The 20,386-nt window shown below is 39.9% G+C and overlaps 1 pseudogene; it reads left to right on the forward strand.

Annotated features, from left to right (window-relative positions):
- The first annotated feature begins 4,129 nt into the window (after window positions 1-4,129).
- LOC135268703 (U6 spliceosomal RNA) lies at window positions 4,130-4,244 on the forward strand (annotated as a pseudogene).
- The last annotated feature ends 16,142 nt before the right edge of the window (window positions 4,245-20,386 follow it).

Raw genomic sequence — 20,386 nt, forward strand, 5'->3', positions numbered from 1 at the left:
ACATGGGAAGCACTGTCACATCACAGAAAAGAGGGGAAATGTCTTTATGGCCTAGACCTAGCACTCATGAATGGAGACTGAAAGGAGATTGTTTTCAGCTCAAAATACAATGAATTTTCTAATTGTTATAGTAGTCTAACAAGTAAAATATCTAGCAGGGAACAGGAGAGAGAAAGATTGCTATCAGTAAAAGTAACAAAAGGTTAAATAATCCTTGTGAACAATGTTGAGAGGATAGCCTCATCAAATGAGCATTGAACTTAAGGATTTTGTGGCTCCTCTCATGTGGCATCATTTGGTTTATTGATTATTGTGAGTTCTTTTAGTAAAAACACTAGTTGTGTATTCACTGTAGTGAGGGAATCTTCCTTTCCTTTCTGCTACTGCAGGTTTCTGGCCATGGTCATTGAAACTAAGGGGTTTCCATCTGGAGATGCCTAACTGCCATGACCCGGTTCACTTAAGGAATCTGGGCCTTTTTTATGTTTTTTCCTCTATTTCTTTTTTGGTCTTTCAACAACTATTTCCTAGTAGTTCCTTGAATTTGAGGACAATTGGCTGGGGTCACTCCCTAGTATTGTTTGGAGCAAACTCATACATGTTTCAGGGGACTTAAATCTTCTTTTCTTCTGCTAAATTCTTCCCTTATACTCAACTGTCTAAGGGCAAAGGAAACCCACCCAGTCCCTAGTTCCTATCATTAAAGTTCATGGAACAAGAAGCCTGGGAAAGTGTGGCCTTATCAAATTATAAGGATGCTAAACGTCGGGGATTACACCCTGGTACCAAAGGAAAGCTCACAGCAGGCTCTGGAGGGAATGCATGCAAAGTGGCATCAGTGCCCACCTAAGGCCAGAGATGTCTGGAACTCTAAGATTGGAACCCTGAGGAGGACGCTCTAAAGGATCCTCCGGATCTCAGACTCTTCAAAGAGGATGCTCTTGGCAGAGGGTCTGAGGACATGTGGAGGTGGCCATACCCCTAGCTATGCTGGATATAGTCAAACCTTATCAGAACATAACTTACGAGGTCTTATGTTGAAATTTGTCATTATAACATGCAATTAAAACTACTAGAAACCGTTTTACATGCAAGGTGTGTAAAAACAGTAGAAAGCTTGCTTTTTTGGTAAAAGGTTATAAAAGATTTTTGCATCTTTACAATTTCTGAGTCATTATTTTGGCAAAATAAATAATTTATGGTAATTTGGAATTCCAAAATTAAACTTCAGTTTCAAAATTGTCTTTCCTAATTCCTGGCTTTCTGGATGAATCTGGGGGCCCTGAAAACACCCAGAAAAGAGGTAAAAAGAATTATTTGACATGTTTAGGTACATGGGATTGCCAAAATGATGTTTAATCTTCTTTAGGTTATATTTTTGTGAATAATACTAATATATATGCCTACATTTTATGGGAGTTCTAAAATTCTAATGTCTAAGTATATGCTATCAATTATAATTACAGTTATACTAAGTTATAGTAAACCACAAAAATAACCAAATTTTCTTGTCAGTGCTATGTACGTAATTTGGGGAAACAACTGGTATCCAAGAGGATGTGAGTCTAATGTTAACTAAGCATGAACTGATGGAGAACCAGGATATAATGATCCAAATTTAATACATTGGTACAGTGACTTATAAATTATTAAAATAGTTTATAACCAACACTTGATCCCATATGCCTGGGAAAGCAATTAAAGTTTCAGGTACATTTGGTAACCTGGTGGGCCATTTAAACATTTTTTGAAGGGATTTCATTCAATTGTTATTTTTAATGCATGTTTTCTGGTTGTATAAAAGCATTCCCATGCAAGAGGGCTGATGTTATAAAGTAGATCATTATTATTATTATTATTTTGAGATGGAGCCTTGCTCTGTCACCCAGGCTGGAGTGCAGTGGCATGATCTTGGTTCACTCCAACCTCCACCTCCTGGGTTCAAGCAATTCTTGTGCCTCAGCCTCCCGAGTAGCTGGGACTACAGGCCTGTGCCACCACACCCAGCTAATTTTTTGTGTTTTTAGTAGAGACAGAGTTTCACCATGCTAGCCAGGATGGTCTCGATCTCCTGACCTCGTGGTCTGCCCACTTCAGCCTCCCAAAGTGCTGGGATTATAGGCATGAGCCACCACGCCTGGCCTATAAAGTAGATGATTATGCTACAGGGTATTTTCACCAGGCAAAAAAGCTTTTTATGGTTTGGATCTTCTGAGAACATTGAAGAAAGACTGTCTTTGCCATCCACACTACAACAAAACTTTGGGAACTTGAACTTTGGGATCATGGTCTCACAACTGAGAAGGGTCCCTCCATGCTCTTGGAATTGTGCACCCATTGGAACCCTGGAGGTAAAGCTAACCAGGGAAATTTCTCCCAAGAAGACAATGGCATCCTTGATGTGAACAGCTTTTCCCAAGTTCACAGATTAAGACTTCTACTATCATGAAACTCTTACCTTTTCTTGCTTATGCCTCTACAAACATAGAGGTGGAAAAGGAGTCTGTCATGTGCACTTATGGGGTATACTTTTATTTGTGAAGAAGTTCGCAGCCAGTCATATACGTGGATAACTGTATACTTTGATAGATAAAAGACAAAGGCCCAATGCAGGTAAGAAACTTTAATGGTACATGTGTTGTCTCATAATCAGTCAAAAACAAAACATTGGTTCACTCCTCTTAACCCACATCATGGGTTAAAGAGAATATTGCCAGAAGGCCTTCACTATTCTAAAAGGGCATCATTTGTTAGGTCCTTTTTCCATGGTTTAAAATAAAAGAAACTATGATTAGAAATGTATCTCTCATGATAGGTTCTATAGCAAATTCTACTGTAAAGACTATAGTTACGTAACAGACTTTAAATCCTCTTGTGAAAGTTATGCCAAATAATAGAATTGGCTAAACAGAAAAGTACCTGTGCAGCTGCTGGCACTTGTGGCCTATGGGGAAATACATCAAATGAGGATTATAGAAATTCATTGGTAGGGATTGACAAAGAAATTACTTAGTCAAGTGTGTGAACTCTTTACCTAGCTCATTCTTTGATCTATTTAATTCTAGGAGGTTTTGTTTATAGGTAACTTGGATAAGAAGCATACTCTAAACTCTTGGTATTATTCTCACAATAGTCTTAGTAATAGTCTCCCTGGTGCTCTATATTCTCTGAAGGGTTTTAAATGCTTGCATGCAGCCATCTCTAGAATGTCATATGATCTCTTTTCAATTTGAATGACAAGAGCTGAAAGAAATGTGCAACCGTGAGTACACTGTAACCTATGAATGACATGCTGAAACCGGAAACCCAAAATGATGGTAACTGAGAGTGGTGGTAAGGCCATAAGTTTTTGTCACACTCTCACCTAAGTAAGGACCTGACCAAAAAAGGGGGAATTAAAAAAACATTCTGAGAGGCCATTGTTTTGGATTGAGCTCATGCACTAGGCCTCAGCAAACCAAACAAAACCAAAATGGAATCGCTCCTGCTAAGACCTTAAGGAAACACATAGATTCTAGAACAGAACAGATTTGTTTTTTTCCTCTTACGAATCTCTACAACAAACATTTCTGACAGCATAGGTATCCACCCCGTGAAGTTCCTGTTAAATCTTTTAACCAAATTCATTTCCTGTCGCCCAGAGATCATCAAGCCTCGGATGATTATGCAACAAAGTTTCCAGCCAGTTCCAGGTGAAGACACCACCCCTCGCCATTAAGGAGCTACCCTGCCTCCACTAGACAGAGTAGATAATCCTGCCTCCATAAAATTTATGGGAATCACATCTCTCAGTGGGGAGATGAGGCAGGAAAATACGGTCTAGAGGCAGGGAACGTAAGTTCAATTCACACTTCAGCTATGACAGGAAATATCCTCTCCATAGGGCGTAGACCAAGTAGATGATTTTGTAACCTTATTTTGTCCTCTCCATTTACATAGGGCATACCCCAAGTAAACAGTGGAATCCTCTAGTGGGTATTTAAACTCCCAAAAATTCTGTAATGGGGCCTTTAACTCCTATGCTCAGGTGCACTCCCAAACTGTGGAGTGTACTTTCATTTTCAATAAAACCCTTCATTCCTTCCTTTCTTTGTGCATTTTGTTCAATTCTTTGTTGAAAACACCGTCTGTACACCCTCCACCGTTAACACATATAATAAAATTGAAGGATACAGAGAAGACTAGCATGCTCCTTGTGCAAGGATGGCATACAAATTTGTGAAGTGTTTCATTTAAAAATTTTTTAATAGGGCCGGGCACGGTGGCTCACACCTGTAATCCCAGGACTTTGGGAGGCCAAGGCAGGTGGATCATGAGGTCAAGAGATAAAGACCATCCTGGCCAACATGGTGAAACCCCATCTCTACTAAAATACAAAAATTAGCTGGGTGTGGTGGTGTGCGCCTGTAGTCCCAGCTACTCGGGAGGCTGAGGCAGGAGAATTGCTTGAACTTGGGAGGTGGAGGTTGCAGTGAGCTGAGATTGTGCCACTGCACTCCAGCCTGGCACCTGGTGACAGAGCAATAATATGTTTCAAAAAAAAAAAAAAAGATTTTAGTAATTTTTAATATTTTTTTAAAAAGGGAAAAGAAAAGAAAAACTAATGAAAATAAAAACAAAAATAAAAATATTCCTGGCTACACACAAAAGATTTGGCCATGAAAATGTTCATTGCAGCCCTATAATACACACTTAAAGATAAATTTTTTATAATTATAATAACTGTAATATAGCTTAGTAAACAAAGTTCCTTCTGAGTGGGGTGATTACAGGAGATTCTATTTTTATTCTCTCTCTATTGTTTACTCCCTTAATCTCTGCTGTGCACATGTACTATTACAATAAAGAGAATAATCCAAATAAAGCATTTAAGGAAGGGATAAATTCCTGATCCCAAGGGGTGGTTTGTCACTGGTTGGCCGTGAGTGGTGAGGAAGCAAAGATGATGGGAATAGGGATCTCAAGGTATTTCTTTGTGTCCTGAGGCATTCTCTGTTAAGTGTCACTTGATTGGTACAGTTGGTAAGCCCATCCAGAGATTAGAATCTCTCTCTGTATGGGCTGAGGAGTGGAGTGAGCCTTGTGGACCAAGAAAAAGAACTGCATTTTCTTTCTTTTCTTTTTTTTTCTTTTCTTTTTTTTTTTGAGGTAGAGTTTCGGTCTTGTCTCCCAGGCTGGAGTGGAATGGCACAATCTTGGCTCACTGCAAATTCTGCCTCCTGGATTCAAGCATTTCTCCTGCCTCAGCCTCCCGAGTAGCTGGGATTACAGGTGCCCACCACCACACCTGGCTAATTTTTGTATTTTTAAATAGAGACAGGGTTGCGCCATGTTGGCCAGGCTGGTCTCGAACTCCTGACCTCAGGTGATTCACCTGCCTAGGCCTCCCAGAGTGTTGGGATTACAGGTGTGAGCCACTGCACCTTGCTAAGAACTGCATTTTCTAGAAGCCCAGGCTAGGTCTGAGGTTCATGAACAAGTCTAACATCTATATTGCTTGGAAAATGCAGCTTTTGGGTTTCAGGTATCAATTTCTTAGGGGTTAGGAAAATACTTGAAATTTTTAGTTGCAGAGGGAATCCATGGAGAAATGGAATGTGGGAAATTCAAGGAATTGCAGAAACAGTCCTGCAGGCAAACTGCAACCCATGAGATCCTAGCTGTTATCAGTTCACTGTGTACAGTAAACTGTTCCTGAGGAGTGTTAGGAGATTTTTCCTGTTTTTAGAAATTCAAAAGATCCCTCCACAATGGAAACCCCTTGTAAGCTCCAGCACCCTGTGTTCACCACTGGTGCACTCCACAAAGTGAGCAGGAGGAAAATGTGTACACCTCACTGGCACAATCTGTGAACAGTGTGCTGGGCAGCAACTGGTTAACCCCCAAAGGTCACAACTTCTTCAGTACCAAGTGGGAAAGAAAGGAGACTACTTTCATCTGACCTATAAATGAAATGAAATGACTGATCAGCAGCCAGTGGTGCACAAACTCCCCCAGCAGATCACTGAGAAATGGGAATAGTTCCATGGATATTTAAGGCTGGAAGTCTTGAAGGAGAGGAATTTAGGGGTTTGTGTTCCCTCCAGGACCACCTAGCTAACAAAGGCCTTTATTGTAGACAAGGAGAAGCCCATTTCAACTACTGGAGATCCACTTGCCATTCAATACCTCCCTCTTAATTAAAATTTAAACCTCTGAACATAGAAGTTTGTGGTCAATCAACACAAAGAGGCTGATTATCCAGAAAATCTACTTTTCTGGAAGTAAGTGCTCAAATGGAGATGATCAAGTCATAATATTACCTAAGAAAGGTTTTAGGGGACATTTGGAGACTTCTTTTGGACACATAAATCTAGATTTTATTTCATTTTAACCATCTGAATAGATTTGTAATGCATCCAGAGAATGAGAATTTAGAAATGTTGAAATATGGCCAGTTTTGAGCTTATATAGAAACTTCTTTTGGAGAACATGCTGTTATTAATCTGTTAGTAATTAGAAGTAATTACTAAGCGGCTTCTTCCAGAGGTGAAGGTTCTATGTCATCTTAGATGATGCATAATAAATGACTCATAGTAGAACCACATTAGTTTGCTTATCCATGAATCAAGAATAATTTAAGTCAATAAGAAAGTAGTAGATAAAAAGGAAAATTAAACTTTCAAACAATACCTCCAAATGTTATGGAAAATGAATGAGATTCTAAAAGGTGAATAAAAAATGCAATCTGGTTAGAGTTTGGTTTTGCTTGCAAATTCGTTAAGCGTTTATTTCTGAAGTTTGTTCTATAGAATGTTAATGCCAAGAAGCTAGTGCAATGAAATCTTAGGCCTTGGGCCAATGGGAGGCCTACTTCTGCTCTTTTTAGTTCTTGCTTTCTCACAGGAAGCCTGGCAGCCTCAGGGTATGCCATCATTTCCTTTCAGAAAACCCAAGTTATTGGTACTGTTGAAGTTTTGCTGTCTATTTTCTTGGTAAGGTTTCTGCAACTCCCTCTTAGGAAAATAGATGGGAAGGTGGATTCAAGCACATAATTAGTGAATCCAGGAAGGTCAAATTTTGCTATGTGAGATGCCCTTCCCTGTGCCAGAAATATTAATTAGGTGGTAGTGACACCAGCTGGTCTTCCTGGGAATTTTCTCTCATGTAATTCCTTAGAAAATGAACAGATTTTTGTGGTCTGCCTAAATTGTGTTAGTACAGTAAAAGCTACATAATAAATGAAAAGTCCCTGATCTTGAAGGGTTTATCATCTGAGAGTTATAAAAATATATATGGATGCTGTCTCAACCCTATAGTACCCACCCCTCACTGTAGAATTTTGTCTCAGGAGGTTAGGACAGGGAGTAGGGCCTGGTATCTACATTTTTCTGAGAATTCTGATGATCACTCCGGTTGGGGAGTGATCAAGAGGAAAACTGATTGATAACATACCTGGAGAAATACTCTAGAAATCAGAGAACAAAAGAACCATAGGAATTCAGAGTCAGCAAAATCATGTTTGTGTGAGGTAATCAGGGAGGCTTCCAGGAGGAAGAGATTCTTGTAGAATTGTGTGAAAAAGCAGAGAAGTTAAAAACAATCACAGTAATAAGGTATTATAATCAGGGAGGTATTCCAGGATGGGGAAAAGGCATTTTATTCCCTACACATACTATTTAATAATGCTCTGACTCTCCAATGTAATTTCAGTTTTCATTTTGGATTCTTCTGGAACAAACGAAATGTTCTCCAATCTGTACTTTCAACACCTAGTGTAATCATATTTACTCTGATTTTTCCAGGTGTGTCATCAGGGTCTGGCCAGAAAAACAAACCACTCTAGATGTTTCGAATAGAAGAGATTTGCTACAGATTTTGGTATTATGGGTGTTGAAACAGATAAGCAAGGGAGCTAAAGAAGCAAAAAGGGAAAAGGGTGACATTCAGAGATTAGTATCTGCAGAGAGAAGCTACCAGCCTTAGGAACTAGGGGAATAAAACTGAAGAGGAGTTGTCAAAGTCCAGGAGAGGCTTTAAGGAGTTCCACCCAGCCTGTGCTGGGACTGCCAAGCAGGGTCTCCCTGGCTACAGCTGGGACCAATGAAGAAGGGCAATTGTAGCAGAACCTAGGATCACTGAAAGGACACAGCTACTTTCAGAAGCAGCAGCAGAAACAAGAGAGTATAAGAAAGAAATAATGGCTCTTCCTCTTGCCAGACATAACAGAAAGCCAGCACAGCCCCAGCAATACAGACTGGATGGAATAAGGTGGACGTGGCACTGAGGGGCAGCAGGTAGACAACTGATGCACCAAGTAAAATGAACCAAGAAATACTTCAGGAAGACAAACAGACATGCCCCAGCTGGAGTGTCATGCATGCAGTATTACTACAAAATATGCCTGAGTGCTGTGACAAGCACTTAGCAGCTCGGTCCATAAAAATCAGACAATGAAATCTGTGACGTTTCGTGAGTACTTTGTGACCATGCAACTCTTGTCTTGTCTTTTCCTGTGTTAACTTGATTTAGCCATCCATTTGTCCATCCAGTTTGGCCTACTATATGTCAGAAAATGTTGGGCTCTTGGGATCCAAAGATAATGCCATACTGCCCTGTTTAACCATCTTATGCCAGGCAGGCAGTGAACAAATTTGATAATCACAGAAAATACTGCAAGTGATAACCATATAGTTCATTCTTTATACTTTTCAAAGTACTTTCTCATCTTCTATCCTAAAATTCCTGTAAGATATTTTTAAAAGGTATTTTCATGTTGAATTCACTTTATTTCCCCACCAACAAATTTTCCATGAAGATTATATGTCATTTTCTTATAAACGTAAAGTCATTCACATATTTGCTGCTTTCTCACTTAATTGGTTCTTCCTCTCCTTTTTGATGAGTAAGATTTCCCCTCTGACCAGTGACTGCTAAATTTCTCCCATTTTTTACACCTCAACAATTTGATCATCCCCCAGACTAGTTATCCTGTGGCCATTTCTACCTGTCCTCTCACACTTTTCTTCTAATTGCATATGGCTTCTTTGCCCTTGGGTTTGTATGTTTTCTTCCATGGTCTTCACTAACTGGCTCTTGTAGATCCACCTTAGAGATATTTTGAGAGATAAGACCATTGCAAGGAGTCCTTCTCTTCTCACTCCACCCTTGGGTCTTGTCTCTTCCATCCCAAAACTTTATATTGAATTAAATCCACATTCTGCTTTCTACCAGTTTTTTTCTTACTTTATTTAAAAATCTTAACTATGTGTTTATATTTGATTGGTAACAACCAATGTTTCTCAAAGTATCCTCAAAGAACTACTTGCCTCTGAATCAGCCAGGTAGCTTCCTAACTATCCAGATTTCTTGGCCAACTTCAATCCTACTGACTCAGAATCTCTGATGTGGGGCCCAGAAATCTGCATAGTTAACAAGTTCTCCTAGGTGATTCTGATTATGCAAAAGTGTGAGATGTACCGATAGAGGTCTTTGTCTTCAGCTCTGATATTTAAATTTTTATCTCCTTTGGTGCTTTTAAAAACATTTTTGTTATTAACAGAATAATCTTTTTTTTATCACCAGACTTTTGATGGGCAGTAATGATTTGAAGTTTCCCCCCTTATTTCTGAAATCATTTTGCTTTGAGCCAATTGTTGTCTTTGTGTATGTGTGTGTGACAGAGGTTTTTTATTACTTAGAATATTTCAAATAATAGCAGAGAGTTATTAAAAAAAGAAACAGAGTTAAATACATGTCTAATTAGCAGTCACCAAGAAGTCAAATTTATTCTGTTAGAACTTCTTAAGGAAAGTCAATCTCCTAGATGTATACAGCTAAGATGCCTTCTAGGTTTGAAACCTTGTCCCAAAATGCTCCTGTGGAAGAGAGCAGATATTGATGCACTATAGATAGTGAAAATGAGGCTCAGAAAGAGTAGGGGACTTGTGGGTGGTCACATAACTAGTTACTTGCAAAGCCAAGATTGGAACCAAGTCCTCCTGGGACCCTTTCACTCTGTCTGCATCTAAGTCAGACCTCCTCTTTTTAGTTTGATGTCTGTGCTAAAACATATCCAGATGCATACACACACACTTGCTCCTAAATGTAATATGTGTGTCAAATATTGGTCCTTTTTGCACCTGTCTTTTGCAAAAGCAAAGTGAGCTCTTTTCTTCAAGAGCAAAAAGATATTTGAAAATGCCTCTGTCATTGTTAAGGAGACTGCAAATGAATATGTTTTACTCCCTGAGTGGTGCAGACTGCAAATGGAGTGGGATGGTGTACACTGAAGTGAAGCAAATAGTAATGATAATTTCAAGGTCCACTGAAACAGCAGAAAACAAGTCAACTGCCACCACCAAGTGGAAATGAAGCAACTTGAGGTTTAGCTCTCAGATCCTAAAATCTCATCAACTCAAAACAGCTTATAAGCATTTCCACATTTGATCTCCCACCTCTGGATAATTGGTACTAAAAGAAGGGACTAGTGTTGTCAATCTTCCAAAATGGCTGAAAAATCCGGAGTCATTTAGAGTCAGCTTTGCAACATGTTATCTTTAGCATTTGAATTTGGGCTTAATATATTTTGAGAATTATTAACATTTTAAATAACTTTAACGTGGTGTTTTGCCAAACCCCTATTAACCTTAGTAGGGAAGGCACCAGGTTCAAGAGGTTGAAGAAGAGACCCATAGCCAGCAAACAAGACATGGGGCTTACATACAGGGGAGAGAGTGCAGTGACCGGGGGCTGGATCGGAGAACTGCCTTATGTACAGAAATGGTACAGTGGTGGTGAGCTGGACAACATATCTGCCTTCCTACAGTTCAGCGGTGGTGGGCTGGATAACATAACTGCATGGCTCAGAAGCTGCAGGCTAGGCGGGAAAACCACAAGCACTTGCAAACAGCATGCAGCTTATATAGCGTTTTTACTAACAATCTCCACCTGTCAGCCTTCATTTAACCCAGAACACTTGGCCTCAAATCCCCTGTATGGCCTGAAGGGGGCTCAGATGTCCCTCATAGACAAAGAATCAATCTGAGTTGGCCATACCCAGATTCCTTAACTTGGAACATACATTCAGGTACTTCTGCCATACAGGGTCATTCTAAAGGTATGTTTAAGTTATTGCTCTCAGGGGAGTTTACCCTACACATGGTATTGAGAACCAAGAAATAATATGTGCCTTTCTCATTCTGCCTCTGTATTTAGGATTTCCTCCTTTATATAATCCATATTAGGAATAGTGGGTTATTTCCCATTGCACCAACCAAAATGGAATCTCTCTTTCTCTGTTTCCATTATATATATAATTACTTTACCTGTTTCATAGGATTGATGTAAGGTTGCCAGAGAAAATACAGGGTGTCTAGTCAAATTTCAATTTCAGATAAACAAATAAATTTTAGGTATAAACATATTTTAAGCCTTCTCTTCCTGGTTCTTCCCAGAGTCAGGAAAAGCTGGATTGAGAGGGTAAAAGAAAAAAGTTTTTTTTTAAAAAAAGATGTTTTAAATATTTCAGAGAAACAATGAATATGTTTTTAGGGTATCCAAAATATTTCTGATAAATATTGAATAATTGCATGTGGGATATACTTATACTAAAAAAGTATTCTTTTTTAATCTGAAACTCAAATTTAACTGGCATTATGTAATTTTATTTTTGAAAGCTGGCAACCCAGACTGAGGATTAAATGAAATAATATCTATACAGTATCTCGCACATAGTAAATGTTCATTAAAATTATTTTTATAGTTGAGCTTCTACAGACCCTAATAAGTGGTAATAATTAGCACTGGTATATTACCTTACTATCTCCAAACGCCTCTCATGTTCACAATCATTCTGATCCTTTAATGGTTCTGTGGTATCCCCATTTACCAGATGAATAAATTAAGCCTCATACACATAAGTTTTACTGGTATCAGAGTAATCCACTGTATGCTTTACAATCTTTTACTTTATAGACTTGTATTTTTGAATATTGATTTAATATTGGTTGCTATTGTAAATATTATTAAATAAGCATCTAAGAGCATGTTTTTTACAACTATGTTAAAAACTTCTTAGGTTAGAGATCAAGACTGTTTTTTCCTCCACTGCCCACGAAAAAGTAATGCTCAGTAAATATTGCCGAAACAAATACAACTTTTAAATTATTGCTAGCTTTGTCTAATAATGAAAAAAAAAACCAATAATATTAATAGCATCTTATGATACATCAGCCATATACTAGATGGCCTACATTTCCTAATAGAATCTTCACACTACTTTGTGAAATAAGATAGCGTTTTTACCCTGTGTTAGGGTTCTCCAGAGCGACAGAACTAGTAGGATATATGTATATATGAAAGGGAGTTTATTTGGGAGAATTGGTTCACATGATCACAAGGTGAAGTCCTACGACAGGCCCTCTGCAAGTTGAGGAAGAAAGAAGCCAGTAGTTCAGACCAAAGCAGGGAAGCCGGCAATGCAGCCTTCAGTCTGTGACCAAAGGCCTGAAAGCCCCAGCAAACAACTGGTGTAACTCCAAGAGTCCAAAGGCTGAAGAACCTTCAGTCTGATGTCTAAGGGCAGGAGGAACAGGAGGAAGCATCCAGCATGGGAGAAAGATGAAAGCCAGGAGACTTAGCAAGCCAGCTTATCCCACCTACTTCTGCCTGCTTTGTTCTAGCTGCGCTGGCAGCTGACTGGATGGTGCCCACTCGTGTTGAGGATGGGTCTTCCTCTCCCAGTCCACTGACTCAAATGTCAGTCTCCTCTGGCAGCACCCTCACAGACACCCCCAGAAGCAATACTTTACCAGCTATCTAGGCATCCTTCAATCCAGTCAAGTTGACACCTAACATTAACTGTCACACACTCCATTTTACAGATCAGGACTTTGAGGCACAAAGAGGTTAGAGAATTTTCTGCCCAGTTATTGGGCTAGTAAGTAATGGGGCTAGGAGGCAATCTCAGGTGGTCTGGCTCAGAGACTGCATCCTTTGCCATTGCACTATTCAGCCTCCAGCAGTGGAATCAGTGGAATCAAAGAACACGCACATTTGCAAGCATCCTGATGCGTATTGCTGTTACCTTCTGGAAAGACTATGCCTGTACACTCTTCCACCAGGAACACGTGAGTCTCAGTGCAGCCTTTCCAGCATTGAGTATTCTCTTCAAAACTTTTTTTCTCATATTTGATAGGTTATAAATAGTATCTAATAGTTTTTGTTATATTTATTTGATTACAATAGGTTGAGCTTTCTTTTTCATCAGATTGAAAAAGTTATACTTCTTTTTTTATAAGATGTAGAGTTACATTAGTACCCTCTGGCATATTAGCATGAACTAACTACCTACGAGACTTCTATTTTCATGACTTGCGAATGACTTGCAAAAATCAGGTTTGCTTGTCTTTTAGCTTTGTGTTTGGACATTTGGCTTACGAAGTTTAAACATAGAAATATGTCAGTCTTTTGTGATTTCTTTTGTTGCTCTTGTGTTTAGAAAGAGAGCTTATATGTTCTACTTTTTAAACTGGATATTGTCTTCCATTGTTTTTTCAAAAGCTCTCCCCAGGAAAAACAATCTTCAGCCTTTGCAATCAATTCTTGACACCTGAAAAGATGGATTACTTTTTTTTCGTAAGCTTTCCCCCACCGACCTGTTTCCTTCCTAACATCCTTCCTAACAGAGGAACCCTTTGTCTCTGCTTCAGGGATAATCTCTCCACCAGTGTCATGCCTGAGAACTTAGAAGGAGTGCATACCACACCCCACCCCCAATTTCTTTCAATCCAGATTGCTAACCCAACTGTTCTGAACAATCATAAGACTTTATATTTTGTCTGGTGTTTTAGCAGAATTCAGCACCTGTCTCATGTTACCTCAGCATTCCGGTGACGCTCACAGCTCAGGGACTCTTCCTTTTACTCTCTTCCTTTTACAGATGAACAGAGACTGAGAGGTTAAGTGAGCCAGTGAAACGTGTAGCTGGCACTAGAAACTGGTTATGCTAATGCCTGCTCTTGTGATCTTTGCATTACTCCAAAGTGTCTTAGGAATAGCTTACTATCACAACAGGAGAACTAAATACTCACACAATAACGTTTTCTGTCAATTACCAGTGTTTGAGAAGGTTCTAAAACTTTCCCACTCACAGCGGATTGTTATTTGTTGGCAACAGGAAATACTTTTAACATTAGTTTTGTGTGCACGTATTTTTAAAAGCCACTAAACAGTGATGAGCATGCTTTATTACTGTAGAAGCAAACATTCCCTTAAGGAGGGGCTTGTCGTTCTACTTAGTTGTTACTTCTCACATCCTCGCATGCTAGAAAGCCATGTGTCGTCTTTGGATTATCTTTTGTGTCAGCCACAAGATGGTACCATTGCACAGCCTAGAGAGAGCATCAGTCAGCTGAAAACATCATCAGAAAGATTAATCTTACATGTAGCACAAACACAGAAGAAACTTTACATTTATATTATAAAACAGCCCCAAATTGTTTCCATTCTTCATTCAAGGTATAAAGGAAATTTGCACGTACTATAATTTGTTATATCCCTTTTCTCTCTATACCCACACTCTCATCCTGAAAAAAAGCCAAAGTTCTCTTTGTACTACAAAACATTGTGATCCCCTTCACTTCTACTGAAGGAGATACTTGTCATTCTGATGTTGGGAGTTCACTAGGCTTGACTGAAACTCCCCTTCCCTTCACACCTCTTTTGAAGGAGGCTGACTATAGGAGGTCAGCACTCCTGAAAGAATTCGAAATTCGTTTTTGCAAAATGGGAAAAGACTAAGAACAGTGAGTTGCGTCAGGAGAAGATAGGATTTGCATTTAAGATCAAGCAGAGAGCAATCAAAGCATCATTTCATTATAATGGTGAAAAGTTAGAAACAACACAAATGTCCAACAGTAGGGATGGGTGAAACCATCATCTAGAAGCAAACTGTTGTGGATCGTAAATAGCAAGCTGCAGAATAGTATTTCACTATATAGAAAAATGCTCGAGATGGGTTGTTGGGTGGAAAAAAATGGATGGCGAAACAGTATATTCAATTGTGTGCAAGTATGTGTATGTGTGTGATGGCGGACATGCACAATAAATGAGTGACAGTGGTTCTCTCTGAGTGTAGCTAATTGACTTTCTTGGACCTTTGAGTATTGTCTACATTTTTTATTATAAAAGCCTGTTTTGTGTACGTGATCATTCATCTCGAAGATGAGAGGGGTCTCCTGCCAACTTAGGTCTCATTCCCTTCCTCCTGGTGGGGAAGACAAGATACCCTGATTGACAGCCTCGTCGGAATCACACAGAGAAGGAGCGGGGGATAGTTCCCCAAGAAAGGGATGCGAGAGAGAGCTGTCATGTGTGAGCTTTGCCTGGACAGGCTTAAGGGCATCTTAAGGGCCTCAGGCTGGGCCTGTGTGAGAGGCTCTTTTAGACTGGCCAAAAATTAGTTGGAAATCCTATCCATATTAGACTCAATATTGGTTATTTTGAAATATGCTATAAAGTGGAAGTTTCAAGATAGCAAGGAGCCCAGAGAACAGTCAATAGTGCCAACCAGCCCTTTCCATCTTTTTGCTTTGCAGGGGTGGATAAAGCAGGGAGTAAGACGTAGAGGATTTAACCCATAACAGCTACTGCTTCAGAGAAGGGGAGTTGTTCTAATTCATTTTGTAACTTTTCTTGGAACAGAAATACCTCACGGTGCTGGCATCCAGTTAGAAGGCAGTATCACTGAAGCAGTTTCAACAAGCAGGTCCTCCTCTGCACTTCAGTAGCAAAATTAGAGGTATGCAGATGGACAGAGATTTCTTGTATCCCCTGAAAGCATCACCATTACCTATTCCATTCGTTGCAAGATGTGAAATGTAACTGTCAAAAAGGTGCACATGTATGAATTGTTCAATAGTCACAGTTTGAAAATTACGGTTTCCCCCTAGATAACAAAACTCATTAACTTCTGAGTGTTAGGAAGTATTTTTTAGCTCCCAAAAGGAGAATTTGGCCAGGGAGTTTGTATCACATTTATATAATTTAAATTGATTCTTGGTGTAAATCGAGTGGTCCCAGAAATATATGCAGCTTCAACAGTTAGTCATCCCAGAGCAGTTTGTTCCCCAGTGCTGGTTGTGGATCAACTCTGTCAGAATCATGCGGAGAGGTTTAACCTCCCACTCCCACCCCCCATCACTCCCAGATTCTGAATTAGTATTTTTTCAGTGAATCTTAAGATTCCTCAATTTCCCCCAGGTGATTCTGAAATACAGCCAGGATGGGAAACTGCTGATTTAGGTGACGGGGACCTGGAAGCTGTTAACTGCTCATACTCCACCTTAGCGCATGTATGATCAGCAATGTCTGAGAATGGCATTCTGGGTTCTCCAGGTGCTATCACGGTGCCAGGAAATTTCAGTTTTATGTAGGTAAGCATCATTTTAAGATGTGGAAATCACAAAACCCCATATTTTTCTATGCTTGGAACTTAGGAAACAGGGAAGCCCCTTTTCTGGGGCTGATCCCTAGTTCTGAGATATGCCATTTAATATTCCAACTTGTGTTTTTCTTTCTGGTACATTTTTGCTTTCCGTAAACTTTTGCGCAGTACCTACTAGTACCAATCACTGGACGAGGACTTGAAGTAGATAGAAATATCAGCCATTCTCTTTGTTCCTGAGAAGTCACTGCCCATTAGAGGATAGGGAAGAATGGTAGAGTTCCTACCATTGCGTGGGATAATACCTGCCAAAGTGGCAGGAGGTGGGAAGAACATGGGTGAAATAAGGATAATAGCACAAGATTCCTTCAGAAGTTAGATGAGTTATCATTACTTTATAGCATCTTCCCCAATTCTTGATTCTATTTTTAGGGGTCTCTAGGAAAATCATCTATTTAAGCAAATCTGGATCTCCCCAAGTCACAAGACTTTCTCCTTTTGGTCACCAGGCCCTCAGATTAGTTGAATTTAAAAAGTTTTAAATTTGAAGCAAATTCCTTAAGTTGGAATTTAGGTTCACATGCTGTGTTTTATTTTTTGTTTTTTTATTATTGGAGGGTCACTGTGCAGAGGAATATTGCCTCCTAAAGTGGAAAAGCCAGATAGGGGTGATTTGAAGTATTGACTCTGGACTGGTTGGTTTGCGTGTTGAAGACATGCTCACAGGCAAGTTGATGTTTGCTATCTCTAGGAATTAGCTAACCATGGGAGGGGCAGTCCCGCCTCAGGTCCACAAAGCCCCAAGATGTCAAAATACCATCAAACACAGAAAATAAAATAAATGATTAATACAACTTGGTTCAAAAATAAAGTTATTAAAAGTTTCAAGATGGCAACAGCAGAGCATTAAACCAAGTCTATCTGTGCACAGGGTCCCATGCAACTGCACAGGTGGTACATACATGATGAAACTTGCACTCTCTCTTTCTTCATCTGGAATTCTTTCTAGACTAATTCCTCCATCCTCAGGACACTTTGGCCACCCTTCACAGCATAAGCAGAGCTGATTCAATAGAAGTTACACAGTCACATCTTCAAAATAACAGGGATCCCACAGGAGAGGAGGGGGCAAGACCCAAGACCAGACCTATTCATGGAGGCTGGACCAGAAGTGGGCTGACAAAGATCCAGGTGCAGTTATGGCCAGAGAAGGGGTAAGCAGACCAGGCAGAGCTGAGCATCCAAGTGGTTGGGAGGACACAGTTCAATTCTGGAAGCGTTTATTGTGTGATAGTCAAAAGAACTAAGACGTGTCCTCTATCTTTGAAGCAAAAGTTCAGATCTTCAGGGGGACTGGAGTTGGGCTAAGGATTTTAAATTCATTTTGTAGGAGATGGGGACCCATTTTAAAGCCTAAGAGAAGCAATGTGGTGTGATTTCTATGTTTTGGAAAGATGATTTTTGCCACAATGTAGTCGTGGGTAGTGAGAAAGTCAAATCGGGGCAGAGGCCAGCTGAAAGGTTGTAGTGGTAGTCCCATACCTAGTGGATCTCAGTGAGAAATCAGCAAGGAGGGGCACAGGCTGGGGGTTGGAGGTGGTGAGGTGTCCCCCTTGGCAAGTCTAGGCAGGGAAAACCTTCAGAACTGCTCTTACTGGGCCAGGGTTTGTGAACAAGACTCCAACCTTTGGGTCAAGGACTTTGCAGGGCAACACAGGCCACATACAGAAGCTCAAAGGAAAGGATTAGCACTTACGGGGAGGAGGAGCCTGGGGCTGAGGACTGAGGTCATATCTGGTAGAAGTGGAGTGGGCCTTTGGGGACAGCCCGTAGAAGGACTGACTCAGCCATGCCTAGTTCCCAGCAGTGCACTGTGGCTACTTAAATGCCTTCTGTCCCAGTCAGCCAGGATTTGCCATGAGCATGCCCTGAATCAGCCAATGGAAATTGTGTTTCCTCTTGTGAGGAACAAAGGAGCTCCAAGCCTAGGAACCAGGCCTGACCAAATGCATTTTTTAAAAGAACCAAAAAATTATAATTTTTCTTATTACAATAAATAGAATTTTAGACAAAACAAGTGAATAAGATGAAAAAGCCAAAGAAAGTCTAATCCTACCATCCCAGGTCACTGTTAACATTTGAGGGTTCACATCTTCAGTAGCTTAATCGTTGCAGTTTTCCTTCTTGATTTACAAAAACAGGAGTCTTTTTTGCTATTTCGAAGGAGTTATGATATCTTTTACCTTTTGAGGTTTTGCTAATTTGTGGTTCCTATATGTTCATAGTGTTTATTTTGAGTCTCCTGTCTGGAAGCAGGGGCAGGTCTGCTGTTTTCTTTTGAATTTCCAATATACATTGAGTATGGGTGAACTTTAAACTTTAATTGAACAAAAGGATATAATATGACACTAAATTTAATTAATTAAAAATAATATATTTTATTTATTACAGAAAATAAAATACACTTTATTATGTATATTGAATACATATTAAATATAGCATATTTAATATTTGGAAATCCTGATTGATGGAGCTTCTATTCTTTTGTTCTTCCACACAAGCTGCAGTTTGAGATCCATCATGATCCAGAGGAACAGAGACTGCGATCAAATCAAAATCTTCAAAAGTCTTGATGATTTAGAATAATGAAGGAAATGAACTAGACTTAAAGAGATTTAACTAAGTGAGATAAAGTCCTATATTTACAGCTGAAAATCTAATGAGAGCCCAAGAACAAGCACACAACGCTGAGCTAGAGACGAGGCAACACATCATGGCTCTGAGGGAAGGGCTGGAGGAGCAGGGCTGCTGTCCTGGAGAAGTCTGAGGAGGTGATGCTGCTCACTCATCTGAAGACTGTCACATGGAAGGGGAGGGCCCCACTGATCCAGAAACCCAGGATAGTATGAACTTTTTTTTTTTGAGATGGAGTCTCGCTCTGTCACCCAGGCTGGAGTGCAGTGGTGCTATCTCAGATCACTGCACCTCTACCTCCTGGGTTCAAGTGATTCTCCTGCCTCAGCCTCCCAAGTAGCTGGAATTACAGACATATGCCACCATGCCTGGTTAATTTTTGTATTTTTAGTAGAGACAGGGTTTCACCATGTTGGTCAGGCTGGTCTTGAACTCCTTACTTCAAGTGATCTTCCTGCCTCGGCCTCCCGAAATGCTGGGATTACAGGCATGAGCCAACATGCCCAGGCTGATTCTCTTGAATTCCTTTCACTTTCTCTCCATGCATGTCCTCCTGCAATTGCATGTTTCCTTTTTAGTTGATTTTTTTTTTTTATCATGAACATAGGATTTTCTCTCTATTAGATAGACTCTTTTTAGATCTAGTTCATGGTTCCAACTTGTCAAGGTCCTTTGGGATTCTGATGGTCAGTGAGCCTCAAAGCCAAGTCTTCCAAAATAAGCACATTTGACCAGCATGCCATTGTTATATCATAATCCTCCATGTGCAGATGAGGAATGGAGGGCTAAGAGGGATAACTGCTTATACAAGGCCCTACAGCCAGGATAGGGCGTATCAGAGCCTGGACTACACCTGAATCTTCTGACTCTCAGGCTAATGTTCTTCCCGTGGCACTATGCTATCTCAAGACAATTTTGATCATATGGTAGACCTTAGAGGTAGAAATCCTAGAAACAACAGAACAGAAACCTGCCCTCGGAGTCCTGCATGCATGAACATTTTGCCATCAATTCTTCTGACAACATTAGAATTTGTATTAGTGTTCTTATTTTATAGATGAGAGAATCAGGAAGCTTAAATATTTTTATTCCATGTCAGAGAGCAAAGTGGATGCTCATATCCAGAAAACAATTAGATTGGAAATTAGCTTCCCTTCCTGGGATTCTTAAAATACCTTTGGGAACACTTCTTTAGAAGACCTAGAAAAGTGGCTGAGTAATCCATCAGGCATTATTAAAATGGGAGGACCTCAAGGTCTGATTGGT

The sequence above is a fragment of the Aotus nancymaae genome, unplaced genomic scaffold (genome assembly GCF_030222135.1).
Source record: "Aotus nancymaae isolate 86718 unplaced genomic scaffold, 86718_ANA_hifiasm-v0.15.2.pri h1tg000041l, whole genome shotgun sequence".
In the NCBI taxonomy this organism is placed as follows: Eukaryota; Metazoa; Chordata; class Mammalia; order Primates; family Aotidae; genus Aotus; species Aotus nancymaae.